We start from the raw sequence: 27,219 nt of genomic DNA, 5'->3' as shown, positions 1-27,219 counted from the left end.
ACTTCTTAGGAGTATTGGAGGATTTGCAATTAAAGGATTGTTGGAGAATTTATTATCAAAAAAGGAGGGATTGCATATTTTTCACAAGTTCATTAAGCATACTCTTGATTTTGCCCTTTTCTGGCAACACCAGAAATTATCAAGAATGTTGCTGTTGTTATTTCTATTTATATACCTTTGAAGTTGAACAGAACCCATTCCGGAAGTCGGTTTGACTTCTGAAACATCCAAAGCACGGCTCCTGCGGCCAATCGGAGGCCCTGGAAGCCGCGTCGGACGTTTGGCTTCCAAAAGAATGTTTGAAAACCGGAACACTCACTTCCAGTTTTCGATCGTTCAGGAGCTGGAACGTTCGACTCCCAAGGCATTCGGGAGCCGAGGTATGACTGTACTGCCCTTTTTCAAAAGATCTCAAGGTGGTGTATGAAAGAATGTTAGATACTAATCAGAATGGTAGCTGACCAAGGCTAGTAGTACACATGGTTGTAAGAGGATATAAATTTATGGGATGGATCAGTGATTCTTCTGGAATGAATATATAATTAATAGTCTTTAGGAGGAAATAAAGCATTTTTTCCCTAATAAAAATTACCCCAGAAAACATTTATAGTTTCCGAGACTTTTAAGGCTTTTATGAGGGTGTTATTAATGACAAATTATTTAGTGAAAAAAGGAAGTAAGATTACTGGGGGAGGGGGAGAAGTGAGATAAGGGGAGAATAGAGAGCTATAAAATTAAGAATCAGCAAGCAAAGGATTAACTAACTCAGAAAGGAGGACTGAAAGAAAATCATATTAGTTATTTGTTAAGTCCATATCCTGCTCTCCCTCCTTGCTTAGGACAGCAAACACATCAGGCTTAAAACAACATAATAAAAATGAAATAAAAGCAATCACATACTCTCACAGCAAATAATTTCAAGGATGCCAGGAACAACAACTTTCAGCCATCAAATGCTTGGGAAAATGGGAATGTTTTTAAGTTCCTCGTGAAAGCTAAGAAAGAGGGAGACAGGGAAGGTTAGAGGAAGAAGAAATTAAAATAATGGTATAATGTGGAAGTTACAATGTTAACAACTTTGGAGCCAATAAACTAATTGAAACAAGTTAAGCGAGTAATTTGGGAAACAGGATGTAGAATGGAGTTTTGGGGAGGGTTGTCTCAAAATTCAGGAGACATTTGGAAGTCAATGGAAAGCAACACCTTATAACAAATAATTTTAAATAATTTTGGGCCACTCATGAAAACAATTCAGAAGAAGTTTGAGATTGAGGAAAACTTGAATATACAGTACCTTAGTTTGGAAGAATTAGGTGAGTGAAGATGTGTATGTTGTTGGAGTTTATTTAGCTCTTGCAAAACCTTGTTCTTTAAATGTCAGTGGTAAAGAACTATACAAAAAAAGCAAGGAAAGAGGAAATGGAAACTCAGATAAAATGAAAGGAAAAAAAAGGGCTTAGGATTCTCAAATATATTAGAAACATAGCTACAGGCAATGCTTGAATGGCTTGATCCAGAATGGGCCCTAACAAAATATGAACAAAAGGAATTTAAAATACCTCTACTGTGTATGTTATGGAAAAGTAGTGAGAAGAGGAGACGGCAGAAAGTGTTAATGCCAGTAATGAGATTTATATTTGAGGTATGGGATAAAATGAAACAAATTGAAATCTTCAGTGTCCCCATGAGAGTCATTTTGTACAGAAGTACTGTATTGGCAATGAATTTTGGAGAAGATTGGCAGCAAGGAGGGTTGGTAAGATTAAAGCAATTGATTAAGGAGTATGATATTTGTACCTATCAATAATTGAGAGAAGGGGTAATAAGAAATTTATATTGATATTTCCAATTAAGAAATATCAATATAAATTGAGAGAGAAGGAAATTGCATTTGAAGAATTACTGGTACAAGGAAAACAGAAAGTGACATTGTATGATATATGATATATTGGCAGTTATGGACGATAGGAAGAAGAAATACTAGGTCCACAGATTTAAGTAAAAATACTCAAGAGAAGATATAGGAATCTATATCTGAACAAAGCAGGCATTGTGCCCAAGTGTAAGTTTAGGAGAATTTCCCCCCAAAATAATAGCAAGATTACTTCAGAGAGGGGAAACCTGATGCTTTTAAAGTTTGCATTTTTTTGGCATTTCTTGGGAAATCCAATTGCTTTGGGGCAACTCCTGCCATTGCTGCCAAAATATCCTGTGACATGAAGGAGTGAAGAACATTTAACGAAGCATTCTCCTTACAAAGTTGTTGTGAAAGGCCATGTCCAATAATAATAAAAATCTTATGCTGCAGGAAATTATTAAGGCTGTTGTTAAGAAATCCTAAAGTAAACTTGGGCAAAAGTGCAAACTAACCTATATGTTCCCCCCCCCCCAAATGCAACCCTCCCACCAGTCCCTCCCCCTACCTCTCACTCACTCACAAAGCTATCCATTCCAGCTTTTCTCTCACTTGCTGTTTACACTGGGTTGTCACATCAGAATGTAAAGAATCATGGGGGATGCTACAACATTTTAACACTAACAAGTCATAAACTGGAAGGAGAGTATAGGCTGGAGGAGTGTAGGGCTGGATCTAGACATGTCAAAGAAGCAATTCAGTTAAGCACGTTGTAAACTCATACAGGGAAATCCAGTAGGGAAAGAGGGACTGTGCAGCACCATCTGGTGTCACAGTGTTATATCGTACAGTGGTACCTCGGGTTAAGTACTTAATTTGTTCCAGAGGTCCATTCTTAACCTGAAACTGTTCTTACCCTGAAGCACCACTTTAGCTAATGGGCCTCCTGCTGCTGCTGCTGCCGCACCGCCGGAGCACATTTTCCGTTCTCATCCTGAAGCAAAGTTCTTAACCTGAAGCACTATTTCTGGGTTAGCGGAGTCTGTAACCTGAAGCGTATGTAACCTGAGGTACCACTCACTATACAACACATATGAAACACCTTTTATTTACCATACTAGATGAGTCATTGAGGCATCTAATCATAGCCTGCATTTTTATCAAAGCTTATATTTTTGATCAGGGCCTGTATTTTAAAATGAGCTTAAAGATTTTCAAATGTTTCATGCCAGGCAGAAGACCAGCTGCCTAAAAACCTTGGCAAGATGTTTATCCTCCTGGACAAGGGCCCCCCTGATTTATAGCAGAAAACAATTCTCAAAGTCGTAAAAAGGGAATTACAGGCTGAGAGCCAAGGTTACACTGACCCTACATATTACAGAATATAAAAAAGGCTGAGAAAACATAATTAAGAGTTGGCAAATAGTAAAATGAGCCATATCTTCTTCCTAAGGTTAAAAGGCCAAGAGCAAATGGAAAAGCATCTGGCTGGCAGAAAGGGAGGGAGTATTTTGGGAAGTCTTTTTCTAAAGTTGTTTCTTTCTTAAACTGAGATCCTTTTAAGATTTCTTTTCCTTTTAAAAGGTTATTTATGTTATGTATTAAATATATTGGCTTAAATGTAATTATGCAAAGGATTTAGAAACTAAGAAATGTTAAAACCTTATGCTAGATTCTTATTTCATAGAATCATGGTTATAAGAGACCACAGGGGCCATTGAGTCCAGCCCCCTGCCAGACAGGAGACGCCATCGAGCACTCCTGATATATAGTTGTCAGGCCTTTGTTTAAAGACCTCCAAAAGAAGGAGATCATTCAATGATAAACTCAAGATCTCTGACATCTGTTTAAGATAAAAATTTAAAACTATTAACCATCTGTTTTGGAGGGCAATAGGGCAAGGAGGGCAAGAGGTGAGCTGGTAATTAAGGTTCCTTGTTGAGACAAATGTAAGATATATGATTACTTATTTGTCATTTATAGATAGAAGAATATATAGCTTTTTGTTTCCCATAAAAGGCAAAAGGAAATGGGTGTATCTTTTGTAATTGGTTCTAGCAAACAGCCAATAGGAATTTCAACCAGGCTGATTGGACAGAGGCAGCAAAAGGAGGAGCAAAGAGGCTGGGCTAAGGGAATATAAGTGCTGGCCATAATGGCAGGAGGGCAGGCCAGAGCTTGGTAACCATATACCACTGAGCCTCTCATTTATTTGTCCGACAAATAAATTATTATTTTAATTTCTCTATTGCTGCGTTGAATATTTCATTCCAGCTAAGCGTTAACCACAAGCAGGGTGCTACATCATAGGTTTGTCTCCTCATTGTTTATTCCCCTTTTAAAGTTTGCTGAGTACCACTAATCTCTGGTAAATAATTTAGGCTCCTGCACAGTAAATAAGAATGTTACCGAAGACCTTTAAATTTCATGCAAGTGTGATTTGGGAGTTGTGGTGGAATGTACATTACTTTTAACTTCATTGTGTCTCCTGGGAAAACATACCCTATTAAAAACTTTTGCCAGCCATTTCCCTGTGTTAGTATAATGAGGATTTCCCCTTTGGTGCTTTCTATGCCTTCTTCATGAAAGAAAGAAAGAAAGAAAGAAAGAAAGAAAGAAAGAAAGAAAGAAAGAAAGAAAGAAAGAAAGAAAGAAGCAGTATGTATGTCTCGCTTTTCTTTTTTTGGAAAGCTTAATAATCTTTCATGCAAACTTCCCTAGGAAGCAAGCAATCCCCCCACTTTTCACAGCAAGGCTTACTTAATTAAGGATGTTTTGTTCTGCATAAAATATATGAGGCTGCTGGGACGGTGCCTGACGAATTGGTGAACATCCAGTGCCTATATTTAGCAGTTTCTTCAGGCCTTTAAAACTGCGGCATGATAAACAAGAGTTGTTGACAAAAAAAATCTCAAGCTACGGGTTACCAGAATGCCCACATTATTACAACTGAACTAGTAGCGTGTGAGCCATTGATTCAAAAGCAATGGTTTCATATGGAATAAAATGGCTTTGTCAAAAATCAATAGTGTAACTGCAATTACCACAAGCATTACTTCAAAGATATTAAGAGTCATAAATCAAACGCACCAGCTGGGGAATAATGATGGCAGTATGTACAAACAAGAAGCAGCATTGTTGTTGTCTTCGAGAAAGCAGGTGTCAGTGGTTATTTCCTAATAAAAGACAGCACTTCCTCCCTCCAGCACACACATTTTTCACACTGCAAAGAAAACAGGGCAGAGTTTCTATGAGCAGCATGTGAGATCCTTAGCCTCAATCCTCTTCAGAGTTAGGTTGCTTAAATCCCATGGAGGTAAATGGAGCTCTGGTAACTTAGCTGTCCACAGCCCAGCAGCCCTTCTCTCCAGTTATTCATATGCGTGCGTGCCTCTCACAAAGTCAGATTATTAGCTCAATACTGTCCACAATGACTTGGCAATAGCTCTCCAGAATTTCAACACATCTCTCCCAACTCCACCTGGAGATGCAGGGGATTGAACCTGCAACCTTCTGTATGCTGAGCAGGTGCTCTACCACTGAGTTATGGCCAGAACTCTGTAGCTACACAAAGGATGGCTACCAGATGCATGTAAAATTCAATGTCCAGGGTCAGTTTGCTTTTGTGACTCAAACACCACTGTCACCCAAAGCTGCCTCAAACCTAGCACTATGTTGATAGTTTCACAATGGCAACCATATCAGCTTGCCAAGCAAAACAAGATCCCCTCTGCTCCGCTCTTGGGCACTTCCAGGGACACTCCTAACCACCCCGCTGAGCCAATTCTGGGGGCATGTGGGGTAGGAGAGGGAGAAGTATTGTTGCACAAGCGAAAATCCTTTTGCATGGCTTCTGCTGATGATACCGATTGGTTGAATCCCCCTCTGTGGCATTTTTCAATAGAATTGGTTCACACATTCAGCTGCTGCACATGTGTGGCTGCATGTGTGACTCAGCCATGTATACTAAATAGTATTTCAATTTATTTCAAATAAAAGTTTTGAGGTGGTCACACGGCTTCAGTTCCAATCAGTGCTTTCCCCATAACTTCCGGCTGAAATCTCATGGCTTATTATACCTCAAATGTTCTGGCTTATTTTTTTTTCTTGTTTTTGTTGTGTTATATCCCTTCCAGACAGTAATAATATGTAGTGGCAGAGCTTCATGCTCCGGCACCGGGGGGGGGGGCAGACAGCAGGTGGGGGTGGGGCTGGCACGCGTCCTGGGGCATGGCACACCATCTACAGGGGTGTGGCACCCAACGTGGGGGGGGCAGCCACAATGGCACCCTACTGGGATTGTGCTGCCAGGGGTGGTGCGCTCTCCCTGTACTCCTCTTCCTCCGCCAGTGATAATATGGTAGCATTGGGGAAGCATTGTGTAACAAACTAAAGGAGACTAAAACCATTGCTAATGGTCAAGAAGTTGGCGCAGAATATAGCTACAGAAAAGTACCAGAGGGCCTGAGTGAGCTTGGGACAATGGGAGGTGGCAATGTGAGGAAGACCATGGCATTTCTTGGCTACTCATTTGCTCTCTCCCTCACAGAGCCCAGAGGCAGAACGCAAACAAGTGGCTGATGACAGCACAGGGGGAGCCAGAAGTTGTTGCGCTCTCTCTCTCTCTCTCTCTCTCTCTCTCTCTCTCTCTCTCTCTCTCTCTCTCTCCCCCTCCCTCCCTCCCTCCCCCCCTCTATACTGGCTGATAGTTAGCCATAGAGATATACAGTAGCTCCTCCTCAAATTTTGCCTAATGCCCTCTTAAAGATGACCTAAGCCAGAGACCACCTCAATGACTTGTGCCAGTGAATTCCACACATTTAATTATTCAGTGTGTGAGGTACCTTCTTTACACAATGAATAATTTAATCTATGGAATTTACTGCCGTAACACAGGCTTCTCCTTCTCCTTGTTATTTAGATTTGCAGGCTGTTATGCACTGAAGCCCATCACGCTAAAATATTAAAAAAACAACAACCATTGCTACTCCTTATCATGCACTAAACGTTTCTCCAGCATCACAAGAGAGTTGACAACTGGCATCTGCAGAGCCTGTAATGTTGTTATTACCCAAGTATGGTTCACTTCTTTTCACTTGCCTCAGCAACTTCACTGGTCCTGTATTGTTGTTACCCAAAGCTAAGAAGGGCTAACATTCTGAATGGGTTTGAATGCAAAGCACATCTTAGCTACAGACTTGCTGGGTGATCTCGGACAACTTGCTATCTCTCAGCATCTGTTCTTTGTTTGTAAAAATTAAAAATAGGGATGTAAATAACCAGCCTCGCAGTGTCGTTGTGAGAGCACAAACAAAATGAAAACTGTAAAACAGCTTGCACATTCAAAAAGAAATTATTAGTGATTGTTCAGATAGCTCTCTCCAAGCTGGGCAATGGGCCAACCGAAGAACAAAATTATATACAATTGTGCAACAAAGAAGTAAATATAAACAAAAAAATTAAAATGTACGTACATCTAATGGGGGCTTGTACCCCAAGGAAAAAGATCTCATGGGAAATTCACCAAAGATAGCAACTGAATGTGCAAGAGCAGTGAGAAAGAATAATTCAAGCTGAAATCTATGCACACTTAACCTTGGAGGACAGCCCATTGAACTTATGAGAAGCTATGCATAAAATGGTGTTGCAAATTGCTAAGAAAGGGATTGACTGTACAGTGCAATCCTAATCATGCCTACTCAGAAGTAAGTCCTGTTGAATTCAGTGGGACTCACTTCCACATAAGTGTAGTTAGGACTGCAACCTCAGACAGATAATATATTTCTGTGATGGAAACCTGTCGTTCCCACTGTGCAGACTACCCTCTGATTGTGCTGCATCAGAAAAGTTGCCACAGGGTAGCAGAGGAAAGCACAGGAAACGGAATATTTTTCTTCAGGAAGACTAAACAATTGGAGCCTTCTTGCTTAGGAAAACAGAGCAAGAAGAGACAGATTAGAAGTATCATAATTTGCTGTACAGTAGTACCTCGGGTTGCAGATGCTTCAGGTTACAGACGCTTCAGGTTACAGACTCCACTAACCCAGAAATAGTACCTCGGGTTAAGAACTTTGCTTCAGGATGAGAACAGAAATTGTGCGGCAGCAGCGGGAGGCCCCATTAGCTAAAGTGGTACCTCAGGTTAAGAATAGTTTCAGGTTAATAACGGACATCTGGAACGAATTAAGTTCTTAACCCGAGGTACCACTGTATTTTTGAGGCACTCCTTCCTACATCTCTGTAAACAGTAACACCGACCAGGATAAAATGAAATGGATCGTCAGGTGGTGCACTTTGTCAGCCAGTGTGCTGCAGTGGTTGGAATATTAGGTTTAGACCTGGCAGACCTGAGTGTAAATCCTCACTTGGCCCTGAAACTCATGGGTTGGTTCTACATCAATCTTTTAAACATTACTAAATATAACGTTCTATAATGTTTAATGTAGTTTCCCGTTGCCAGTGGCTCGCTGCTCTGAAGCGCCCTCTGGTGTCACATTTCAATAACACATTTTTAACGTTATAAATCATGAATGTAAATCTGCCCTGGGTGACATTGAGTCAGTCAATACCTCTCATCTTAACCCAATATTCCCAATATTCACAGGTTTGTTAAGGGGGTTTAAATGAAGAGCGGGAGAACCACATATGTCAGCTTGAGCTGCCCGGAGGGGGGAAAAGGCTATAAATGCTGTAAATAAAATAAATAATAATAATAATAATAATAATAATAATAATAATAATGAAAGAGAGGGCTGGGCTTCTGCACCTGTAGAGGGAATTTTAGCTATTACAGGTACAGAAGCCCTGCTCTCTTTTGCAACTGTACTAGATGGGCACAATACATATATTGTATTGTCTAATTCCTTCAAAAGGATTGGACAAGCTAATGGAGGATACCAGTGATAGGTTCACCTACCAGATACTGGCAGAGAATAACTGCCATTGCTGGTCTCCATCATGCTGTTTCCAAGTTTTTCTGATGCATGAAGTTAAATGGTCCTCTGGTCTCACCCAGAACAGCAATTAGTATGTTCTTATTTCCCAGAAATGGAGAGGAAGGCAGGGAGGGAGACATTTCACCAGAGGTTATTTAATTCCATCTCACAGCCAGAACCCCTCAGTCTTTTTTGTAGGCTTTCCAAATATTGGTAATCTCTCTCTCTCTCTCTCCAAGTCCCGCAGTGCTCACTTTATCCTGTTACATAAAAGCCCAGCATTGCTCAGGAAATAAAGTTGCTGGGTTTGTCTGTGAACTCGTTTGACTTTCTCTATAGGCGCATAAGTAAATGCCCACACACTTAACACCAATTGTACTTCCTGAATAGGATCTTGGCTGCACAAGTGCTCGGTGCTCAATTGTAGTGATTTGAAAATACAGTATGCTATAAAATGACGCACATGGAATAGCTGGCTGCCATGTGCCCTTGAGCTGAGATGGTGCCTCTTGCATCTTGCTAGACTGGATGGATGGGTGAGAGGTATGGGAGTGCAGAAAACACTGACTTTTGTGTGGCTGGAATGTAGCCTATTGTATAAATGTAACGGTCACATTCATGGCTCAGTCCTCTTTTAGCTCTGGCCCCTACTCAATACTGGCATGTGACTTCTGAAGAATGCAACCCTCAAAAGACTCTCTACCTGTACATTAAACAGCCCATGTGTCCAGTTAGGTAGCCAAGCCTCTGGTCATTGAACTAATGAGAAAAGGATCAAAGGGTATGCAGAGGATTGCAACGGAGGGCTAAACTAGATGATACGTCCAATGTTTTTACTAAGTCTGCCTTTTGTTTTTTGAAATAACAGCTAAGGGGGGGGGGTCAGTATTAGGAATGTGGTACATGGGAAGTGGGTTGAACCATTTCCCCCATGCTGCAATTCCACATGAAAACTGTGCCCCTCTCATGAAGCTGCAGTCTGTCCCTGGGAGGGAAGCAGCTATTCATGCCAATGGCAACTTCACCATCTCTGTGTGTGTCAAGAGTGTGGCACCAAGTGAAGGGTTAAAATTCCACTCCCTGCATGCCATGGTCCAAATCCTGATTGCACCACAGCTGCTATTTTTAACTAAAAACATTCACACCCTTGACACATCATTTCGGCCCTTAACAGTTGAAATGTTTTTAGCTGTATAAAAACTGCTGTCCTCTAAAAGCTTCCCAGTATGTTCCTGTTAAGGCTTACCCAGAGCCAAGCAGATTCGTGTTGCTATTTTCTGCACCTCGGATGCAGCATTTCTGCTAATGCATTCATTCCGAGGTGGCACTTGCCTTTTTGTTTTGTTGGCAATGGCTTCACTTTGCTGACTCAAGCTTGCTCCCTGATTGATTCATTCAAGGTTGCTGACTCTGGTTCCTTCCTGGCAGCGCTATTGCCTAGTGAGTTATCCCCAATTACCCAGCTGTTGTGCTACTGTGATGCTGATGTCAAGATCTCATGCACCACAGTGAGAATTTTTGTAGTACAAGCTCTGAATATGGGCTTGCCATGCTCTTGGCTCTAATCTTTAATATTGTTCACAGTTCCCTTGTACCCAGATAACTCACTTTGGAAAGAGAGAACTTGAGCAACAAAGAAAGCTGTAGAGTATATAAGAAACATATCAAGCTGCCTCTTACTTTGTCAGATTGTTGGTTCATGTGGTCCAGAACTGTTTATCCCAATTGGCAGGGAAGGCCACAGCTCAGTGGCAGGGCATCTGCCTGGAATGCATAAGGTCCCAGGTTCAGTCCCTAGTATCTCCAGATAGGGCTAAGAACACCCGCTCTCTGAAGACCTTGGCAGGTTCTCCAAGTCAGTATAAACAATATTGCCTGATGTAGTGTAAGGCAGGGTATTTGTTCCCTGGTTCTTAGATGAGGCAGGATCAATATCAAGACACTTTGGTCTCTTTCATAAGAAATCTAAAACATATTTTTAGATTCTCCTGCTGGGTTTTGCTTGTTTGTTTATTACTGAAGTTATTCGCCACCATTCCCAGGGTGGTGGGCTCAAGTTAAAAAAGCCATTAAATAAAACATCAAGAAAAATGTCAATTAAAAGCCATAATCAAAATATTTAAATCAACATAAAATACAATACTGCAAAAGGTGGGGAGCACACAGTCGATTTATATTCTATATTTTGCTCAACTATGATGAAGCCCCAAAGTTTGAGTTCCTGCTCCATCCTGAACTCATGAAAGATAAGTATGGGAGATCATTCTTTCTTTCTTTCTCTCTCTCCATAGTTTCTATAAATACTACTGTTTCATAAAATTAAATGATGGATGTGAATTATCCCCCAATAATGCCGAAATGTGATCTCTGCTGAATCTGCCAGATACATCTGAAGCAATGTTGCCCCTTCCATTTTATGGACAGACACAATGCGGCCAAGACACAGAACCCTACCAAAAACCAGTAACCTAGGAAGTGATTACACAGGCCATGAAGCTTCTACATGGAATTCTTTGCAAACAGCTCTTTGGCACCACTCCCACCAATATTCTGAAACTTACTTCCGCATACCTTGCTCCTTTTACATTGGCCCTGCAGCTTTCCCCTGAAAAACCAGTGCTTTACTGCTGAATTGGAACAAACAGCAATATGTGGAAAACCTGATGGCCATTTGGTCCGATTCAGGATTAAACCTCTGGTTTCCCCGGGGGGAAAGCAGCAGAACAAATAGAGGTATGGATGAGCCCTTAGTGTGTTTAATTGGATTTACTCCCAGATGAAGGGTATACAGAATGGCAGTCCTTGGCTGCCAAACAATCTTTACTGGAAGTACAACTGAACGCAGCAGTATTCAATTCTGAGTAGGCATAGGACTGCCCTGTTGTTAAGGCTTCTTCTTTATTACTAGAATAGCTTTTATATTAGGATTGTTAATCTGTTACAAGCAAGAGAGTCTCTAGGGAAGGAAGGGGAAATAGGGCTTCATTTGTATTGTTTTTAAAGCCACATATCTATCTAATCTATCTATCTACTTTCATATTCCCAAGGTGGGGAACAATATAATCATCAAGATAACAATACATCAATACAACAATTAAATAAAGAAGAAAGTTAATCAAATAACAATTTCATATTCCTGGGGTAGGGAACAATGCAATAATTAAAGTAACCACCGTGCATCAATAAAAGGAATATAATCAAATTAGATTCTCAAACAGGAGTGGCAAGCAGTAATTGCAGTTCTTGCTGGCGTATTCAACAGCCAAAAGCTAATCTGAACAAAAAATAAATACATTTAAAGGTCTGTTTGAACTGACTGAGCTAATGGATCTGGTGAATTTCTTGTGAGATGTGGCTCCATAGTCAGAAAAAGCCCTTTTGGCCGTTACTGATTTTGCAGTACTGGGTATCAGGTGCTACCAGATTTCATTGTGGGTTCGTTTCCATGTCACTTTAAACCACAGTTAGGCTTCACTGTGCACAGGGCTAAAATTGCAGCTGCTTCACTCTTTCCTCATTCCTCCTGCTGCCAGCAGCTAAGCTATGGTTTAGCTTAGCATTATGCCCAAGCCTGAACTCATGGTTTGTTTTCCTCAAACAAACTACACACAATAAGTCAAGAACAAATCTTGGTTAGAGCTCATGGTTTATCTGGAAAGAGGCACAATGCTAACCCAAACCACATTTTAGCTCCGAGCTAAATAATGGGGTTGGCATAAATCACCCATTATTTTAGCCAAAGTGCACCAGCACCTTTAAACCATAGTTAAGCTTAATTGTGGTTTGAAGTGGCATACAAAGCAGGCCTATGTGTGTTTGTGGGAATGTCACACATTGGAGAAGAAGGCTCTGTTATTTATCCCAGTCTAGGGACACACAGCCTATAAAAGGCTTTAAAAATAAGTACCAGCACTTTGAATTCAAACTAGCAACCAATGAAGCCCACAGAACATTGATGTTATATGTCTGATTTTGTCAAGCTCCATATGTTTTGGACTGCAACTCTCATCAACCACAGCCAACATAGCCAGTGGTTAGGGATGGGAATTGTAGTCCAACAACACTTCGAGAGCACCAGGTTTGGGAAAAATGAAATAGGAGTTTTAAGGCATGTGGAACCCAGACCTGGGCATCAGTGACTGTTTAGTGAATCAAGTATGCCTTTATGAGGTATTGACAACAGATCATACAACATCACAATAGGTCATAATACCTGACTGACTATGATATCTCATATTTAACAAGCTGAAAAGGCAAAAATATGTTCTGAAATATTTGGTGTCATTTGCTTTTTCTTCTGCATCGTTTTTGATGACGTAGTACTGATAAGTAGTAATTCTAGCAGTTATTATGTGTAATTACTGTATATAGGTTAGCCAGTCCATCTACATTAAAGTGATTTTTCCAATATCTTTCCATCCCCTGGAATCATTGTGACAGTTCATTGTAACCAAAAGCCCACATTTTAACATCCCACATTTTTTAAAAAAATGCTGTTTCCAAAAAAGAAATTAGGAGAGTAGATGGATGATCGAGGAGACGTTTCTTTTCAGTTGCTCTCTATAATATGTGGTACATTATCATGAAGGAAGAATGGATAAGATAAGAGCATGAGGATGGAATGGCTCATTCATAAATAAATACCTTGTAATATCAAGTATGTTACACATAGATAATCAGCGTATATGGTCATAATGGACTATTTGATTCCTGCAGTGTTGGCCATTATCAGAACAGTGTGCTCAGGCTATTATATGCCATTGAACAGAAAATGAGAGGAGAAAGTAGCCTTAGCTATAAAGTGGGATGTTTGTGTATGTTGCCGCTATTAAATGTGTATTGGCTTATCAATAAAGGTTTCGAAACATGGAAACAGATTTATGAATGTGGCATCCTTCTCTCAATATAAAACAGTTCTATGATGTAAACACTCGATAAACTTGAATCGTCTTCATCCCATCTCATTTCACTTCATTCGCCCTCTCTTGCCTATTGGGCAGACATGGCATAATACACTTTATGAGTCATACTGTAAATAGATGTGCTGTAGGGCCTTTGAGTTACATAGGAGAGGGGAAGGTCCCTGAGAGTGATCTCAGAGAGTAATAATCACATCCAAAGGCGAGCACATCCATCCCAGAGCCACATCTACCAACAACATGTGTCAGTGTGGAACTAAACTGATATTCCCAGAATAGGTAAAGGTAACCCCTGGACGGTTAAGTCCAGTCAAAGGTGACTATGGTGTGTGGAGCAAATCTTGCTTTCACGCAGAGGAAGCGGGCATTTGTCCACAGATAGCTTTCTGGGTCATGTGGCCAGCATGACTAAACTGCTTCTGGCGCAACGGAACACTGTGACGGAAACCAGAGCGCACGGAAACGCCATTTACCTTCTTGCTGGAGTGGTATCTATTTATCTGCTTGCACTGGCATGCTTTCGTATTGCTAGGTTGACATAAGCTAGGACAGAGTAATAGGAGCTCACCCCATCACGGGGATTCCCAGAATATCAATCAGGTAGACAGAGGGAGTGCAGAGCTTTCACAACCAAGATAATAAGCTCTTTTCTTTGATGTTCATTTGGTACTGCAAGATGACAAGCTCTTTGCCAATTTCACAACAGCAAGCTTATGTTTTATGTTAGCAACACCAACAATTCACAAGACAAAATGGCACACAGCAGATAATGGGTGACCAGAGGAGAAATTGTGGGAGATTGCAATCAAATTCAACAAATGCATATTCTTGATAGTTAGTAAGTTTAGGGGCAAATGACCACAGAGCTGTAAATTTCTAGACAGGCAGACTTAGACCACAGGAATGTAACTGGTGGAGAGAGAACTCTGTGTGGTGTCATTTCCCCTGATTCCAATGACAGGAAGAAACAAGAGATATCACCCCTTCTCCTTCCTCTCTCTCTCTCTCTCTCTCTCTCTCCATACTCTTCTTTGACCTGTAATGAATTCACATATTGCTGGCTTGCTCCATCTCAGGCACAAGCCTGATGCTGGTTATATTTACCTGCATTGTTTTACTGCTGCATTTGCTGCGACCCTACTTTACAAGTTTTTGTCTGATTCTTTATTGTGAGGTAATAAGGGGAAACTAGCTTATTTCATAAGCTGGAATTGTTCGAAAGGGAAGGCTTTGCAGCCAATTTCCTAGGCATTTATATATTTTGCTGTCAGGTATGAGATTTAAAAACTCTATTTAGAGGGATATTTGGAGGGATAATATATTCTTCTCCTACATTCTAAAACCCATTCCAAATAAAGGTGTCCTTTGAAATATATATATTTTTTCAGTTTGGGATCACTCATGGTCAACAAGGACAAGCACACGTTGGATTAAGTCCTTGAAATTTACTTGGTGTGCACACCATCTGTCCATGTACATCCCCAAAGCGTTCATCTGTGGCCTTTGCTGGAAATGTATTGTGCTGCTGGACATGTGGCAAAACACACCCAACCATTACTTTGTAGATCCAGCCATTCTACCTGTTAAGTTGTGGGAGAACATAGCAGACGACACAGCGATTTCTCCAGAGCAGCTCTTTATTTGTAAGCTGGACAGAACTGAACAGCAAACAGCTCAGCCGGCCTGCTTTTATAGGCAGCCGGCTGTCAACATTGTAGCAACAATAACCCAGTGTTTCCCGCCTAAAATAACTGACGTGGACCTGAGTGAAAACTACATACACAATACTCCTGGTGGCCAGGGTGAGAACTTCAATACATAACACTACCCATCTCCAGAGCTGAGAGGATCGGGTTGATTGCATTTTTATTACTCATAGAGAGTTACAGAAGTGTTCGTTCCTGCATCTTCAATTAATTCACAACGTTCAACCGCCACCACTGAAACATGTTGAAATTAGTATTGTCATTCCATAAGATGGTATCTCGGGTAATTTTGAATGAATCACGAGGCAAAGGTTATCCAGTGATGATAACCATTTGTAAAAATAAATGCGATAAAGGGACAGTTGGCTGCATTATGCCCCTCAGTGGACTTCCTAACAACTTAATTGATTCCTTGGGGGATTCGGAATGATTCAAAAAGCTACTGGCCTGAGTGCTCTTAATTGATCAAAAAGTGAAGCTAATCATTCCATTTCTTTCTTCATGGCAGACACACTTTAATAAATTATTACTTCAACCAACACAACATTGCTAATTATTGACTCCAGGTACATTAGTGAGAGAGAACAGGGATGACCTTCCATCAGGAACCATTTAGAATCCTTATTTATTTATTTATCTTTTTACAAGGCCCACCCAAGGAGGATGTTAGTTAGAAAAATATGTATGTCTATGGCATTTAGTGAGTTGCTGAAGTGCTTTTAAGTACTATATTCATTTGGAGTCTTTGTCCACCCATGTGAAGAAAAGAACATGAAAACACAGGTGTCTACATACAAAGAAGAATATTTTTTCAAAGCAATGGCCCTTGATTTGATATTATTCGCTACTATTGTTCTATATTTTGTTTGCACAGTCCTGGATTTCCTGCCAATCATTCTCTAAAAACAGCAACCCAAGACAGATTACTACTAATAAAGCTAATTAAAACAACAATAAAAAATGGCAAAGCTATATCAAAACTGAGATTACAGGCTACACATTTTAAACACCCCAGCCCAGTGGGTGAAAACTGGAGTATCTCACACCAGAGTCCTGGAAGTTCCCCCCCCAAAGAACCACTTCTGTACAGGCTTTTCAGAAGAAAAAAAATGTGTAAGACTCTTCTTTCTAGAAAAGTTTTGATGACCTGCTATAAAGGATACCTTATTATTACTTGGAATACACTGTTTTAAACTGTTATTATGGGATTTATTTTTTATTATAAGGCTGTATTTTAGAATTAGTTCTTGGCACTTTGGTGCCATTTGAAGAAAGGCAGGTGATAAATAAACTGGGGATCCTTTTGAAAGATCATGCCTTTTGAATTATATGTCTGTTCACCCAGGCATAACTCTTCCCTATAACAGATTGATAACTATGCAGTCTTGCTACTTTTTCTTCCACCACTTCAAATGCAGCAGGGTGGGAAGAAGGGGGAAATAGGTTGTTTGCAATGCCTTTCATTCTACCAGGGAAGGAGATCTATTTTAAAACCAAAAGGGCTCTGTGCAACTTAGCCAATGCTTTTTATCCCTCAATATTGGTGTCAATTTGGGTTTTAATCAATACTGGTCTTGAAGGTTTTCTCCCTTGGTTACATTCTCATTACTGCTATTGTAACATAGTTTAGCTGTACATCAATGTTCTATTTACAGGCACATAAGTAGAGCATAAGTGGATGCAAGCACTAGGCACTCTTGCAAGGCAGCGGCTCTGCAACCTCACATTAAGTCCCCAGAGGCAGGCTATGGACCACAAATGCTTTCAGCCTCCAGTCAAATCACAGCTCTCTCCCTCCCCACTTACTCAACTTCATCTCTCTATTGGCAGACCTACATTTTGGGGGTCCCTTCACAACCAGCAACGAGGTCTGGGTAACCACTGTTATCTTCTTCAGTGGGGTTGTTTCACAACAGACCACCACATTTTTTAAAAATAAAAAATAACAACTACTACATCTCAGATTTTGAATAAAATTGCTGTACTGGATTATCTCACATGCCGAGGCACTGATGTGAATAGAAATTTCCTATGCCTTATAGTTTTTTGAGTTATGGAGGGGTTGAAAATAATAATAATAATAATAATAATAATAATAATAATAATAATAAATAATAATAATAATAATAATAATAATAATAATAATAATAATAGAAACAAATACATGCATGATGCATCATAGAATGATGAAATAAAACATAGAAAACCACAGTCAATATAATCTTTTATTTTAGACACCTATACAACATGAAGCACATTTTACAAAATACTATTTTTCTAGTTTTTTCTAGCAACATATTCACATGTGGTTTTATCATCTGAGAGCTTCATTGCAATGTCATTTTCAAGAGACAATATGTATGAAGAACGTAACGGCTCTTCAGTCATGGTAGGCCAAAATGTAGGATAGCTTTGAAAAATTCGTTTCTGCTTCAAAGCACGTGATAGGCATTGTCAAGTACAGCTTAAGCACAGTAGTAATATTGAGGTGTTGCTCAAAAATAAGCTGAAGAGCTTCTGCACATTGCATTTTACACAGTGTGTTTTCTTCTGTGTTCTGGGATTTCCTAAGGTGCAAATATTCTTTGAACTGATCACTTACTGCAACACTCCATCTTTGCACTATCTGTGCTACCAACTGACTCTCAAACTTTGAGACAGCCGATATATATGCAACAAAAAATTAACCAATTTGAGTCATGTGGCTCAAATTGGGTCTACTAGACCCCCAAAATTTAAGCAATGTCGACTAAAGTTGCTTTTGGGGACCTGAAGCTTAAGTTTCACAGTAGATCTACCCCGTCTCTCCCCATTGCCTCTGCCACACATGCATTTGCCTTTTCCTTTCGCTAGAGGGTATGTTGAGGATTGGGGCAAATGTGGAAGAATATATTGAGCGCACTCGTACCTATCACAATGCTGAAAAACTGAACAGTCAAAAGTAAATTTTTTTTACAGAATTTAGCAGAATTTAGTAGATTCATTTTTCTTTATTTCCTATTAGGGCTCTTTTGAATTATGAGCCTTCTTATGAGAATCCTTTTCCTTTATCTTCTTTGAATATCTCATTCACTTGATGATATTGGCACCAGTCCTTAATCCAATGTTTTTTTTTTTTTTTAAATGTTGCTTTCCCTTCTTTAAATTCTATAACATGGGTAGGCAAATTAAGGCCTGGGGGCCAGATCCGGCCCAACTGCCTTCTAAATCCAGCCCACAGACGGTCCAGGAATGGTTTTACATTAGTAGAATGTGTCCTTTCATTTAAAATGCATCTCTGGGTTATTTGTGGGGCATAGGAATTCGTTCATTTCCCCCCCAAAAAATATAGTCCGGCCCCCCACAAGATCTGAGGGACAGTGGACTGGCCCCCTGCTGAAAAAGTTTGCTCACCCCTGTTCTATAACTTCTCTATTCATTCCCAATTTTTTCCATGTTTATTTCCTTCACTGATACTGCTTCACTGGGGGTTAACCAGCATGGAGTCTTCCGTTCTAGAAGGTCCTTATACCTCGTCTGAACGGAGTGGCAGACTCCTTCTAATCATGTAATTTAAAAACCCTGTGTGTACTTTGACTTTGTCATAACAGAGATAAGTGTTCCAACCATACCATAGATCAAACCTCTCCAAATCTAGTAGACTGGTATTTTCTAGCTCCATCCAATCTTTCAACCAGCATAAGCATGCTGCCTCATAATAGAGTTTAAGAAATAGTTATATATAATCTACAGTTGTGCTAGGTTCTATGTACTGTCCTTATATTAAAATAACAGGAAGTTTGAGAGGTGCCCCTCCATGCACAGTATTAATAGAACCAAATAGCTCAGTCCTTCAAATCTGAGCTGAACAGAAACGGTAGCTCATAGGATTTCAGAGGGAACAAAACAAACTGGCTACACTCAGCCAAACCTTTGATCCATTTAGCTCAAGATTGTTACACAACCTTCTAGTACCCAAGCAACAAGAGATTCCAGGGTTTCCAAGCATTTTACCCAGGGTTCCGTTTCAGCTGGAATGAAGGTCAGTGTAAACTGTGGTGTCTTTAGGATATAGGGTTTTATTTACACATATATACAACCTACGCTCACAGCATTAACATTCACATATATCATGCTTCCCCTTCAGGTTTCCAGGGGAGCCCCTGGCTGGTAGCACCTCTCCGAGGCCTTTCCCAACCATACACAGAGAAGCCAGGCATTTAACCTGGGACTATTCACATTGTTCTGTGACACTGAGCTATATCCCTTCTCCTAAGAAGTGTATGAGTGGGTGATTGCAAGGTGCGCTAATGCTGGGACTTGCAGGCAGTGCAGCAGTCATATATGTTGCCAGTGCCGTCTAGGTGAAGTCTGATCCCTCCCAGCTGATGACCAGCCTATGTAAACAGCAGGTAGTGATGTTTCTTCACTGTATGAGTACAGACTGCAGGTGCGTTGCCACAGGGGACATGCCTCCCCATGAAAGCAAAAACATTTTCACATAGAAAAAGAGGTATCAGGAAGAACAGTTTCAGCCTAGCCTCCTCCTGATCTCCAAGTTTTCTGTGGGCAGGATTATTTATTTATTTTAATATAAGGGAGCATTCAATCATTGTCACATCTGTTGAATGAAGCCGTCTAGCCCAGGAACTGTTTTACCATACAATGTGCTGTTTGTGTAGATTAGCTCTGAGAGTCTGTGATTCTGTATTAGGATGTGGGAAATGACAGCTATTTATCTTACTTTACCACATACATAAGGCTGCTTTCTCATAATGTAGCAGTTGTTTCATTTCTTCCATTATAGCTTTTTTTTTTTTAAGGGGGCTTATACATACACATGCAGCTATTTAGCATCAGGCCAGGAATTCTTATTACATAGCTCACTGAGAATGCATTTCTCCATTAAGGCTCTGTTTTCAGTGTCTGCCATAATTGCTACAATGCCAGGATCTGCTTGAACTTTGCATACTAACATTTAGGCGATGCGCAAGCCTTTATTGGGGCTGCAGAAGATTTTGAATTTCCATTTTCTCATTATTTCTACGAATTAATGTTTGACTGTAACAACGAGCGGGATGGATTGCTCGGCGTAATAACTTTGCGGGAAAGGAAACCCTGCCAGCGTGGCAAGGGGTTCACAAATGCGAATGATTAATAAAAGATTTTGCTGCTTGTAGAGCTATCATTATCGCTTGGCAGCCCAAGCAAAAAGTCAGAATCTTGTCACCTGCTCTTTACGCTGGCTGCCAAAGGGAATTACATTTTTACTTATCCATTCTTAAATTAAAAGCGCAGTGCCGTGGTGCACAAATCACTTCATTACAGCCCAATCCCACACATAGGCAGAGCAGCAAAATGGCACACTGTTTGCCTTGCAAAAGAAGCAACATATGTATCTTGCACTTGGCTAGCAGGGCAAGAGCTTTTTGACTCTCAGTTTTCTCCTGTGACAAAAGGCTGTTACCCTGAACCCGTCACTGCAGCTGGCTCCTATGCACCTGAAAGGGTTTCTTCAGGCTACTTGAAAGAATTTGTTTCCTATAGTTTTACCCTGCCATTCCTCAAAGGAGTTTGGGAGCAAGCTGTGAGCCAGTGTAATGTGGTGGTTAGAGCGCTGGACCGGAAGCAGAGAGTTCCAAGTTCAAATCTCCAACACTTAGCTACAGAGCTCATTGGATCAACCAACATCTCAAATTAACCTATGTCACAAGGCTGTTGTGAGGAAAACTATGGGATTGTAAAGAACTACAGTACAGTGGTACCTCAGGATACAGACGCTTCAGGTTATAGACTCCGCTAACCCAGAAATAGTGCTTCAGGTTAAGAACTTTGCTTCAGGATGAGAACAGAAATTGTGCTCCAGCGGCGCGGCGGCAGCAGGAGGCCCCATTAGCTAAAGTGGTGCTTCAGGTTAAGAACGGTTTCAGGTTAAGAATGGACCTCCGGAACGAATTAAGTACTTAACCTGAGGTACCACTGTACTTTTCCATGTATAACATGCCCTGATGTATAAGACACCCCCTATTTTAGGGACTGAAAATTAAGAAAATTGGGGGATATTGCCCAGAGTTATTGAGCTGCTTTTTTTTTTTTGCAGAGGATTGTGCAAAGTTTTTTGGGGGTGGGGAGGTTGCCAAAAACCACTCACCCACATGGCCAACGCTAACACCCGCACGTGTCACAACAGCCTCCTAACGTTTGTCCCCTCACTGGCAGAAACAGCTTATTGCCCGCCCAGTTGACACAGCAACACCCAATCAACACCACCCCTTGCTGCAGACAATCTCTGGCTTGTGGCATCAACCAATCCCACGTCTCCCTTGGGCACTAAGCATGTACAAGACAACCCCCTATTTTAAACATAATTTTTCAGTAAACAAAACTTGTCCAATACACAGAAAAGTATGGTATGCACACTGCCCTGGACTCCTTGAAGGAAATGCAGGTTAAAATGCAATAAATAAAATAAAAAATAAGCTGGGCTGAAAGAGATAGCTGTGCAAGGCCACCTAGAGAGCTTTATGACTTAACCCAGGTGTCTCAATTTCAACCCAAATCTTCCAGCCGCTATTATACTGCCTCCAGCTCAGTCCACACAATTCTGTGTCATCTCTGTCCTTCATATTGTGATCAGGTGCAACAAATTTTGATGGCCATATGGCTACAGCACAGTAGCATCAACACCTGCTGCCATGCCAGTGTAACCTTCGGCATCAACTCTCTACATCACCCCAACACCACATGGCATTTTCTAAGGGAAGCAGTTCAATATTTGTTTGCTTATTAGCTGGCTTTTGTGGTTGGTGGGTGACACTAAAATTGTGCAAGGTTGTCTTTTCTCCCATTAACGGTTCTAACCAGGCTGTAGGAAAGAAACATAGTCACTTTATTGTTTATACTCTGATTAGGAAAGCAAGACCTTTTTGGGGTGTTGATGCTCTGAACCCATCCATCTCAGGCTCAGGTTGTATATATATGTGTGTGTAACTGAACCATATATCATAAAGACACCACACTCTCCATGGTGTCTCATTCCCAAAGGGAAACATGAACCCTAGATATGTGGCTGGAACCCCTAGAATCTGGTACTGCACAGAGATTGGGATGGCATGCAACAACACAAAATACCTGCAATAAATCTATCCTATCTATGTAGTTGAAGATGCAGCAGTACAAATATCTTCTTGCCTTCATTCTGCTCTTATTAGGGCAGCAGGACTCTGGGCTCTGTGTAGCACAGCTAGAGCATGACAGTGCCAAAGCAAGCTGCTGTCTTTGGGCAGGTTCCAGCCTGTATGTTGGTCGTCTGGCATGAGGCGTCCAGTACTGGGACCCTTATGCCAGATTCAGTGCAGTGGCTTATCTGATTTTGGGCTGTTGTTCAAGATTAAATTAAATGAGGGACAATAGTTTTTTGCAAATCAATTCATGCAGGATTTTATAAAGCTGTGCCAAGGAACACAGTTTAGAGGAGTCTTATTAGCGACTTCAGAAGAGTGCTTTATTTCCTTCTCTTTGTACACAGCCACACCATATGTTTAAAGCCTTCTTATACCAATTTAATCGTCATGGCTTTCCTCAAAGAATACTGGGAATTGTAGTTTGTTGTGAATCTCCTAGCAACTCTCAGCATCCTTAACTACAGTTCCCATGAATCCTTTTTTACCGGGGGGGGGGGGATGGGGGATGGGACCCATGACTGTTGAAGTGCTTTAAATGTATGGTGGGGGTATGACTGTCTTTGGGTGTGTGGGGTTTTTTGGGGGGAAGTGTACCTCTCTTCATCCTATTGATGATTTTGTTCTGACTGCAAAATTTGTCCTAGTTAGACAATCAAGGATACAGATTGGGAAGGGGGATCCCAGAAGGAGGAGTTATTTTGCCAAAAGTTGTGAATGTGTAAGCCTTAGGCCAAGAACAAAAAACTTTCCTGCCCCAAAGAATCCACACATATTGTAATAGAGTACTGCCCCCTTCATTAAAGTGAATAGGGCAGTCTGCACAGGTAGGAGGTCCTTGTGTTCAGCAGAGATTTATTCCTGATTTATTGGGTGTTAAAGGTGGCACTCCTCCAAGAACTTGCTCAGAAGTAAACCCACCAGAGGGATCAACAGAGCAATCCTAGGTAATTTTTCACTATGCCAACTGGATTCAAAGCCTTTGGTAACCTGCCCTACCCCATAACACCCCATTTCAGGGCTTTGCAGTTGCTACCACTGGTGGGAAAACTACCACTTTCATCTGGATGAAGCTGGAGTCTTTTTGGCAGAGCCACCACCAACTGGTGGTGCCCATCTCTGCTAATGGAGGTCAGCAAAGGCAAATAAGCATCATCCAAAATGGTCCCCAGCATCAACATTGTGTGTGTGTGTGTGTGTGTGTGTTAGGATTGCACTCTTACTGGCCACATGAAAATTAGGTGCAGTAAAAACAAAGAGAGAAAACCAAGCCAATGCCTTGCCTGCTAATTAAAACATAATATGTGCTGGAAGAAATTCCTGTCCTGTATAGTGGCTAACCATCAACAATTATTTTGTACATTCTTCCCATTAAAAAACAATAGTGGGATTTCTTTTTAAAGTGGATGAAACTTTATTAAAACAACAACAACAACATTGCTTGCTGTGCAAAACAGATCAAACATATCTTAGCATCCTAGCGGAGGCTCAAGAAAATGCTTTGCTATGGCTCCATCACTCTTGACTAGTCTAACCCCTCTGGAGGCTTTTCGTGTGCCAAAATAGTTATTTATCTCACAGACAGGGAAAAGCAGACCGACAGCCTCAACTGGAGATCCTTAACAAATACCAAAGATCCTCTGAATTATCAGCCAAAGTGAAATGGTGGGTGAAATTTATAGCAGTCCCGATATTAAAATGCCCAGACAAGAAAGACAGGGTTTAGCTCAAAGTACCCTCCTCAAAGCATCGTTGAGCTTCTAAATTAGTTTTGCTGCTCGGGATGATGCCAGCATAAGCAAAGCTTGTGTCAGAAATAATATTTTGTGCAGAAGCTCTTAAATATTTTATCACGGACTGCTCAGGAAACTAGTCACATGGCAAGAGAAGAGGACCCGACACAAGCCAAATTGGGAGTCTTCAAGAATGTTGGAGACATGACACAGGAATCATCTTTGGTTAATAAACAACATTAAATAAAGTTCTGATGGGGATGAAACTATATCAAACCTCAGTTGACTCTGCCCTTTGTCTTTTGCTGCCCATTGTGCCTCTCAGGAGGACATGCATGTATGGTGTCATCTGTCTTCCTTCAGATCTTTCAGTGATGCCTTGGGCTTAACCCCTTAGGCCTCATGCCTTACAGTCACCAAGTGTTTCATGTCAGCTAGAAATCTTACTATAAGAAATACAAGATTGGTAAAAAGCAATTTAAGTGCTAGATATTACTAGCATGCCCAACTTACGTTTCCCACCACAGCTCCAATATTGGAAATAAGCCTAGACTGGTGGATGGGGAGATGTTCTAATCTAGAAGGAGAAGCTGTGGTGAAAAGTGATGAGCTTTCTCCTTGTGATAGATTCACCCCTTGGAAATGCTTGTTCCTTATATTACTTGTATTACCATTTCCAGTGGCCAGGTAAACATGAGCTTAGGGACAAGCTTCTGTAGCAGTAATCTAAGGTGTTGGCTCCAGCCTTTGGCTAGAACAATAAACTTATGAACTGACTCCAGTAATGGGTATAACAATAAACTTATGAACTGACTCCAGTAATGGGTATAAATTGGCAAAGAATGGCTCCAAGTCAGATTACATATTAAGACTCTGGTGGGACACAAACACAAAAAAACCCATAACAGATTAATTTTTTAAAGGAAAAAAACTAAAGAGCAAACCCCCCAGCCAAACAATAATTTAGACAACTGGCAGGAATCCTAGAATACAGCATTTTTTTGCTGCAACATTCAGTCTTCTCTCTGTTTCCCTGCCAGAGTTCATTGTTTTTATTTGTGGTATCCCATATCAGGATCAACCAAATGTTTTGCACTGAAGTTCTATCCTAGGCATTGAATTAGCATCTAAAAATAGACTTTAAGAAGGGACTATGTCTTGGTTTGCTTGTCAAAGGACTTTGCTCACTTTGGATGGTGCACATGATCAATAAACAGTATTAATCATTCATGCAAAATGAGGCCTTCCTGATTTAGCAGAGGATGCTGTGATGCATCTGTCTAAGCAGCTGTGTTCATACTTCATTATTAAAGACTTTGAGAGGCATTTAGTCATGAGCATTTGAGTTTCTCCATTTGTCGGGTGAAATAAGAGTGTGTTTTTTGGCTGGGTTTGAATTCTGGATGTAGCATATCAGTCGGCTAAGATTCAACTTCTTGATTACAAACTGGGAGCCCACAACATTTAACTGGGTTAAGGACTCTCTTCTTCTACATCCTCACTTGCCCAAGTGTCGACAAGTTCTAGGGGTGGTGCTATCAGGCTGAGTTTCCTCTGGAGCTGAGAACCCTGGAGATTTACAGGGTCTTTGTAATATTTATTGTAAGACTTACATCCAGAATGTGTGGTGGAGTGGTTGGAGGGTGGAATAGGACCTGGGAGACCAGGGTTCTAATCCCCACTCCACCATGAAACTCACTGGGTGACCAGTCAGGGTCACATGAGCCAACGAACTTCACAGGGTTGCTGCGATGATAAAATGGAGAGGGAAAGAATCATGTGCACCACCTTGACCTCCTTGAAGGAATGGTGAGTTATAAATGTTGTTGTTGTTGTTTACTAGAAGTAAGGCTTGGAAGTGGGCAGCCACTTCTACAAGGCAGCCCTCCAAAGAGTTCTAGCTAGCTCCATCAAAAGCATCCTTGACTAGTTCTCTGGGGGCTCCATGCCACTGGTGGGACTGGCCACCCACCCACACATTAAGGAACACAGCCCTCCTCCGCATCTGATCAGTGCGGATGAGCTGAAGAGCACTGTTATTGCCCCCTCGCCACTCATCCAATGATCAACCTGATTATTAGGGTCTCTTGGGGAGTGGAGGGGAAGAGAAAGTTTCAGTGGAGGTAGAGGAGATATGGTCCCCAAAATGGGGTTTAGCTGCTGCTTCTAATTAAAAGACGCCTGCTTCTTGGGAGAAAAGCAATGACAAACCTAGACAGCATCTTAAAAAGCAGAGACATCACCTTGCCAATAAAGGTCCGTATAGTTAAAGCTATGGTTTTCCCAGTAGTGATGTATGGAAGTGAGAGCTGGGCCATAAAGAAGGCTGATAGCCGAAGAATTGATGGTTTTGAATTATGGTGCGGGAGGAGACTCTTGAGAGTCCCATGGACTGCAATAAGATCAAACCTATCCATTCTGAAGGAAATCAACCCTGAGTGCTCACTGGAAGGACAGATTGTGAAGCTGAGGCTCCAATACTTTGGCCACCTCATGAGAAGAAAAGACTCCCTGGAAAAGACCCTGATGTTGGGAAAGATGGAGGGCACAAGGAGAAGGGGACAACAGAGGACGAGATGGTTGGACAGTGTTCTCGAAGCTACCAGCATGAGTTTGACCAAACTGCGGGAGGCAGTGGAAGACAGGAGTGCCTGGCGTGTTCTGGTCCATGGGGTCACGAAGAGTCGGACACGACTAACCGACTAAACAACAACAAGCTTACTTGGTCTTACCAAACTTATCAGGCTTCTTTGAACAATTGAAGTTGCCTTATACTGATCCAGGCAATTAGTTCACCTAGTCCAGTACTGTGTACACCAGGGGTCGCCAACATGGTGCTCTCCATATATTTTTGGCTTACAACTCCCATCAGTCCTAGCCAGCATGGCCAATGGTCATGGCTGATGGGGGT

At 41.2% G+C, this 27,219-nt stretch overlaps 1 protein-coding gene across 4 annotated transcripts in view; it reads right to left on the bottom strand.

Annotated features, from left to right (window-relative positions):
- B3GAT2 (beta-1,3-glucuronyltransferase 2) overlaps positions 1-27,219 on the bottom strand; it is a 211,392-nt gene that overhangs the window by 43,554 nt on the left and 140,619 nt on the right. Inside the window, exon 1 of one of the 4 annotated variants that reach the window (XM_081904930.1) lies at positions 4,946-5,047. The exons of the other annotated variants lie outside the window; for them this stretch is intronic. The gene's annotated coding sequence lies outside the window, so the exon portion shown is untranslated. Of the gene's footprint in view, positions 1-4,945; positions 5,048-27,219 lie in introns of those variants that run through there. 4 annotated transcript variants of the gene reach the window in all.

Source organism: Podarcis melisellensis, assembly GCF_964234715.1.
Source record: "Podarcis melisellensis genome assembly, chromosome: 3".
NCBI lineage: Eukaryota > Metazoa > Chordata > Lepidosauria > Squamata > Lacertidae > Podarcis > Podarcis melisellensis.
The sequence above is the reverse complement of the archived record's forward strand: the minus strand, read 5'-3'. Positions and strand labels throughout refer to the sequence as shown.